Raw genomic sequence first — 7,868 nt, forward strand, 5'->3', positions numbered from 1 at the left:
ACTCCTGGTATCAGCTCAGGTCTTGATCACAGGGGCTTGATCTCAGGGGCTTGAGTTCAAGCCCCGTGTTGGGCTCCACACTTGGTATGGAGCCTACTCAAAAAAAAAAAAAAAAAAAGAAGAAGAAGAAGAAAAGAAAAAAAATGAGACCACTCACAGGGGATAAAAAAAGTTGTCTTTAGAAGGGCTTGTACATGGAAAATGCAAACGTTCTGCTTTCTGAAGCCTTGAGGGGCAGAACTAGAGCTAGAAATGAAAACGCATGCATGGAGACAGAAATGAGATCAATACAAGAAAGATGTTGTTGTTGTTGTTGTTGTTGTTGTTGTTAAAATTTGCTAAAGATTGGAACTATTTCTAAACTTAAATATAAAGGAAATAAAGAAAAATCATTGCATAAAACCATAGACCAGGACATCAAAAAGAAGAAATAACAAATAAGGAAGAGTAAGAATTATAGCTAGGATTCACTGAACATGTTACCATCTGTCCAGCACGAATGATTAAGAATCCGATTTATAGGGACACCTGGGTGGCTCAGATGGTTAAGCGTCTGCCTTCGGCTCAGGTCGTGATCCCAGGGTTCTGGGATCGAGCCCCTCATCAGGCTCCGGGCTCAGCGGGGAGCCTGCTTCTCCCTCTCCCTCTCCCTCTGCCTCTCCCCCTGCTCATGCTCTCTCTCTCTCTGTGTCTCTGTGTCTCGAATGAATAGATAAACTAAAAAAAAGAATCCCATTTATATTAATTCAAAAAACTCCCCAATCCCAAATAATAGTAAATAATACTATTATCTTCATTGTCATTTTAAAGCTGAGGATACTTAGGCAGAGAAGTTAAGAAAGGTTAAGGAAAACACATCCATGGTTGCATAGTAGTTACTACAGCTGGGATTTTGAAGAAAGGTGCTCTAGCTCCAGAGTCTGTATTTTATCTACATTACTGTTTTTTTTTTAAAGATTTCATTTATTTATTTGAGAGACAGCACAAGTCGGGGCGGGGGGAAGGTCAAAGGGAACGGCAGAGGGAGAAGCAGACTCTCCGCTGAGCAGGGAGCCAGACGTGGGACTTGATCCCAGGACCCTGAGATCATGACCTGAGCCAAAGGCAGACACTTAACCAACTGAGCCACCCAGGCACCTCTTATCCACATTACTATTGAGAGAGAAAGAAATAGATGGAAATTTATAGGAGAAAACAAATGGAAAGCTGGGTAAGAACAAAATGACTGGTCCATAAGCAAAGTATAGATGATAAATAAAATATAAATATGAACAAATAAACATAAACAGAGGCTCATAACTATCTCATAGACCTGATGGAATGGGCTGATAACATGTCCCTGGAAGGGAACTTATTCCTCATTCAAAAGAAAACAGATTAAATTGAAAGAGAGAAGAATAGAGATAAATAAAATATGCTTGCTCCTTAGCTCTGCAAATTGGAGAGAAGCCACCCTGAAGAAAGAACAAAAGGGCACAGCTACAAGGCAGCTGGCCATAAAAAGGGTTTTAATGGTGCATATCATAGCAGCAAACTATTACAGAGATGATGGGCTGGAAGTCTAGACACCAGCTCGTAGTCTTGCTCTTCTAAAATATAATGGAACAAACAAATTCTTGACTTGCTGAAAGTTAATTGCTCAAAGGTAGAAGAAATAATGACATTTAGGTCAACTCTGGTCTTAATTTTGGTCAAGGAAAATTTATTGAGGGTGTGGAAGTGAAGGATCACTGAAAGAAAATGGCAATGTGGTAATGGAATTTGTGATATCCAGAGAAGCTAACGCTGGGTGTAGTAATCCATTGTCCCGGGCTTTAGGGAGCACAATCTCAGAACTAACCTCATGTATTCTTGACAATAATATGAAGTATTACTTATACCATTTTTTCTCATAAGTCTGCAACCTTAGAACATTTTAAGGCTACTTACTATCTTCTTGCCTTTTATTATTTTCATGCACTTTAGGACGATAGATAAGTTAAACTCCACAGAAATATAATATTTTCTGTATGGTCAATTTCATTTATATTTACCTACCTATTTACTCTTCCTGTGTTCATTCTTCCCACTGACATTTCTGTTTTCAGCTAGGCTCATTTTACCTCTGCCTAGAGAACTCCTTTCATTGTGTTTGTTTAGACCATCTATTGATGGCCGTATAACCCAGAAGTCACTATAAGGATGTTTTCTCTGGGTGTAGAAGTCAAACTTCGCTGTTATTTTCCTTTGGTACTTGAAATACATCACTCACCAGTCTTATCTTATCACTTCTGATGGCAAGTCAACTATCAGTATTATTGTGGTTTCTTTGAAGGTTAAGTGTCTTTTATCTCCGTCATTTTAAAGATTTTCTCTAGGTCTTTGATTTTCAGTCAGTTTGATTACGATGTGCCTAGTAGGATTTTCTTTGAATTTTTGCTGCTTCGGGTTCTCTAAGATTCTTGAGTCTATGCTTTGAGGTCTTCAGTTATGGAAAGTTCTCTACCACTATTTGTTCAAAAATTGCTTCTATCTCAATCTATATCTTTTTTCCTTTTCTGAATCCAATTATATAAACGTTGGAATTTTTAGCATGTTCCACATGATTTTTAAATTTTTGTTCATTTTTCTTCTTTGTATCTTGCACACTTCTTTGGGTACTTACTATTAATCTATTATCCATTTTATTAATTCAATCTTTCAGTGTATCCACTCTATTAAAATGTATTCACTAAATTTTTAGTTGAAGATAATGTATTTTTTAGCTCCAGAATATGCATTTGGTTCTCTTTTTTTAGATTTCACCTCTGTAAAATCTCTTATCTTTTCATATATTTTCCCCATCATTTACTTTTTTTTTAACATATTAATCACAGTTATCTTGAAGTTCATGTCTGCTGACCTCAAATTCTGAATCACTTTGTTGTAGGCTTCAGTTGTACACTTTTTCTCTATTGGTCACCAGTCAAATGGTCTTGCTTCATCTCATGTCAACTATCTTAATTTTATTGGGTACAAAAGAACTATAGTGTTTCCAGATGATATTATCTTCCCCAGATAGAGTTCAGCCTCTCCTCTGATACACAGAAAAGTAGATCATACATCACCATGATGCAATCAAGACTGAGTTGGGTCAATACTGGGTTATAGTTTTGGTCAGCTCTAGTTCATCACTATGCCTAGCATATGGTTTCCAAGACTTCTATAGACGGTCTCGTGGTCTTTGACTATTTGGCCTTGATATTCTGCCGATGATTTAGTTTAGCTATCCTCTTAGAGAGGTCATTGTTTTGTGAGAACACGGGAGATTTCATTCTGCTTTCCAGAGGCTTTGGACCTTAGCCTACTGTGCAGCTTCAAAATTAAATAAATATCTGTATAGACAATGAGCCATATGTTTTATAATCTTTCAGTTTTCCAATATCGTCCACCCTGTACAACTGCTAAAAGCTTTGTTAGTGTCTTTTTTTCTCACCAATGACCCTTTACTTGGACAAAGCCCCAATATCTAGCTTCTACCCCACACCCAGAAACAACAAATATTTTTAATAAAAAGAAACTGTGCTGATCCTCAGATCAAAATTGAATGGTATGTCCTAAATCCAATAACCACTTTTTCCTTTGACTTTCATGATACTATAAATATCTGGTTTTCCTCCCAGCTCTCTGGCTATTCTGGCTTTTCTAATTGTAGTCTCTTCTCCCCACTACTCCTTCAGTTTATGTTCCTCTCAGTTTGGCATTTTTATCTCTAGTACTTAGCATAAAAACTTTCACCTATGGGCATTTATATATATATCTAGTTGACTGGGAAAATAATTTACATTTTTAAAAATGGAAAGATATAGAGGGGAGGGGGTGGGGGGATGGGTTAGCCCGGTGATGGGTATTAAGGAGGGCACATACTACATGGAGCACTGGGTGTTATATGCATACAATGAATCATGGAACACTATATCAAAAACTAGTGATGTAATGAATGTATGGTGATTGACATAATAAAATTTTTTAAAAATCTTAAAAAAAGAAATTAAAAAAAATGGAAGGATATACAAACAGCAATGAGTATCAATAGTGGCATAGCTTTGTAGTTAAGAACAGAAATAGGCAGGCTCTCATCCAAACTACACTAGCCTTTTTTCAGAGGAAGAAAATTAACAAAGAATAAAATCAGTACTTGGGGCAAACTGGTGGCTGTTAAGAGATTCTGAATGGGGTAGAGGAGGGGCGGGTGCCCACAAACTAACTGATGTTTTTTATTTCTATCTTTTTCAGTGATCTTCAGTGAGTTAACAGTAAAAATAACCAATAAGATTTGGAAGTTCCAGATGGGAGTTTAAAAGAGTCCATGTTCTGTGCACCAATAGAAAGCTTTTGCATGGAGCTGAAAAGTATCTAGTTGGGAAAAAAAAATATTTAACTTTGTTTATTTCAGAATACTCTAAAACTTTTGATCAAAAAAATCTCCCCTTTGCATTAGTGTCTATTCCCTTGTCAAGCACAGATATATATACCATTGCTTTAAGGACCTTCAAAATATAGTTAAAAGGTAAGTAAGTCAACCACATCAAAAATAGACCCTGTTGAGCCCTGGTACCTTAGCTTACACCACATTGTACCGATATCACACCTCTGCACTGTACTAATAGCAATATTTCTTAAACATACATCAACTAAAGGAAAGGACAATGCCCCAGAGTTCTACTCATTAGAAGAGGAAATCTAGTATAAGACTAAAATTACACCATGGACAACCCCAAAACAAAAAAAGGTAATACTCACATGGATACCTGATCATCGAGTGTGCAATTAATATTCTTTGAGATTATAAATCCCATGAATTATTAATGATAATAACTAGCATTTAATGAGAATCTACTCTGGGCAGGCTGTGCTAAGCTTTTTACATTTATTTCCTCACTTAAATCCCAATAATGTCATGAGGTAGTTATCAGTGTAACTGTTTTACAGAAGTAACTAAGGCTTAGAGACTATGTATGGTGTAAAAGTAAGGTCTAGAAACCAGATTCCTGGAGTTAGAACCCTAGTCACTGTAACCTTGGGCAAACTGCTTAACCTCCCTACTTCAGTTTCCCACCTGAAATATGGAGGGAATGATTACGAGGATCTTCAGGGTAAATTAGCTGGAACACAGTAAGTGCCTATACGTGTATGACATTGGGGGAATTATTCAATGATAACTTGTTCAAGGTCACACAACTCGTAGGTGGCAGAGCCAGGATATCTTTCCAGATTCCAAAGCTCTAATCTTAACTAAAATGTTCCAATATTATTACCACAAATTAGACTGTAGTTTTTCTAATACATTTAGGTAGCAATTAGTAGTATTTTATTGGGTTTCACAAAACTCTCTAAAATAGTATTAATTGGGGCACCTGGGTGGTTCAGTTGGTTAAGCGACTGCCTTCGGCTTGGGTCATGATCCTGGAGTCCCGGGATCGAGTCCCGCATCGGGGTCCCTGCTCAGCAGGGAGTCTGCTTCTCCCTCTGACCCTCCCCGCCTCATGCTCTCTCTCTCTCTCTCTCATTCTCTCTCTCAAATAAGTAAATAAAATCTTAAAAAAAATAAAATAGTATTAATTGTTCTCACTATTCATTGTTTATTGAGTGTTCATGGCACGGAAACAGATACTTAACACACAATGAAGACCTGGCAGGGCCCAGAATGGAAGTGTCTGGAGCTCTGCTTGGTGGGCAGGAGCCGACAATCACTGACTCATAGTCCCCCAGGGGACTAGATCTTACGTGGAAAGATATGTGTAGGGACCCAACAACTGCCAATAGACTATTTGCTTCACAGAATAAAAGAAGCTACAAAACTAAGAAAAACAGCCTTCCTCCCTCTGCGTTCACACCTCATTTCCACTGTCATCTCTGGTTCTGATGTTCAGAGCAAGTGACGTTTGTAAAATAAAGCTGAGTGTTTTCTTTAAGTCAAAAACAGGGGAAATGACACTAATGTTGCTTTCACTCTGCTTTTGCTCCCCACACAAAATCAAAGCTGTGCCCAAAAAGGGCTGTGATTTTTCGCACATTTCCTGGAGCTATTTTTAAATTGGTCTTTCTTGTCAGAGAGAGTTGGCAGTAAAACATTGGTGACATCAAGAGAAGTGAAAATTTTGTAACTCTGTGTTATCGGGTAACATTGACTGAATTTGTAAATCACATTATAGGGAAATGCTGGATCCCAAATGTTCTTATGACCAAGTCTGTGTTTATAAGCAACAATGGCTGTGACTCTGGAAAGATGACACTGTAACAGACACAAGACAAACAAACATGGTGTGCCTTGGCTGGACTGCCCTCAGTTCCAAGTAAGAAGCATTGTAAATATACTCTGCATTGACCTTGGGAACCCTAGCTCAGACTCCTACAGTGCCTTCCCTTGTCTACTGAATCATATATAAATGCCTCAGTCTTACTTGGAAGATTCTAGAAAATATAGCCATAAACACATGTCCCACTATTTCATTCATGAACTCTTACATTTGAAGCAAACTGGACAACTTATGCTTTATATTTCTTTTAAGGCAGTTAGCACATATTTATTGAACACTCTTATGGGCATTTTGTTGGGTGATGGTGCCCTTGTAGGGTCTAGAAGGGAAGAGGGACATTTGTTATGAGTGTTGAGTTCCATGAAGAAGGACAGAACACCCTAGGATTATATAACAGGGAAGCAATCTGGTATGGGTGTCAGGAAAAAGTGTCCCTGAGAAAATAACTTTTAGTGATAAGATGAATACATTCTAGAGATCTAGTTTACAGGATGGTGACTATAATTAATAATAATGTATTGTATACTTGAGTTTTGCTAAGAGAGTAGATCATAAATGTTCTTACCACATACACAGATACACAAAAATAAATAAATAAGCTGATGCACAGGTTAATTAGCTAGCTTAGAGGCATCATTACCCAATGTATATATATATCAAAATATCACATTGCATACCTTAAATATAAATGGTTTATATATTTGTCAATTGACATTTGACAATGATTATTTGTCAGTCATACCTCAATAAAGCTGAAATAAGCAAACAAATAAAAAAGAACTGATACTAGCTATTCTAGAGTCAAGATTGTGAATGAGTTTCCCATTCTGGTGCATCCTGTGACTCTCTGTTTTCCTGCTTTGTAACACTGCTGATCTTTCCTACCAAACACTGAGTAGGCTAATGTGGCTTGCCGATCTAAATGATCTACAGAATTGTGTGAGATTATTTGAAAATTCTCTATACATTTTTTTTCTCCATACATTTTAAATCTACACTTAGACAATGGAAATAATTTAGTACCAGTTGTGCACATTTTATCTCCCTTCCATTCTAATTTATTTCCTTGATGGACTCACTGGGAGAGATGGATTTGTTTCTGATCATTTACACCCACTTTGAAGAACAGCCTTCTGTCTACATGCAGAAGTATAGGAAACCTTGTTTACCTGGAATTATTTTGACTCTGTAGTACTATTCAAAGACTTCTTGAAAACAACATAAAGTAATAGCTTTTGTGCTGGGCCACCGGAAGCCTTGACTTCAGAAGAGCCTGTGGATGCCGTAGCAACTGCAGCTTTGTAGTCATAGTAACAGCCTTGTGCTCCAGACGCAAAACCAATGAGCTTTAAGCATCACTACATTCTAGCTAAGCTTCTCCGACCTTATCAGGGAGCAACAAGATCCGTCTGTTCTTCCAAGTGCACGTGCCCCTCAGCAGGGAGGGAAAACTGTGCATAATGTACCTGATTTAAATGTCATGTTTGGATTATTCAAGCGAGTGAATCCTTCTTCTAATTTGATCGATCAGGTGGCAGGGTTTTTAAAAACTAGACTGCTGATTTCAATGATCCAGGAACATTGTTACAA

This window comes from Zalophus californianus, chromosome 5 (genome assembly GCF_009762305.2).
Source record: "Zalophus californianus isolate mZalCal1 chromosome 5, mZalCal1.pri.v2, whole genome shotgun sequence".
NCBI classification, from domain to species: domain Eukaryota; kingdom Metazoa; phylum Chordata; class Mammalia; order Carnivora; family Otariidae; genus Zalophus; species Zalophus californianus.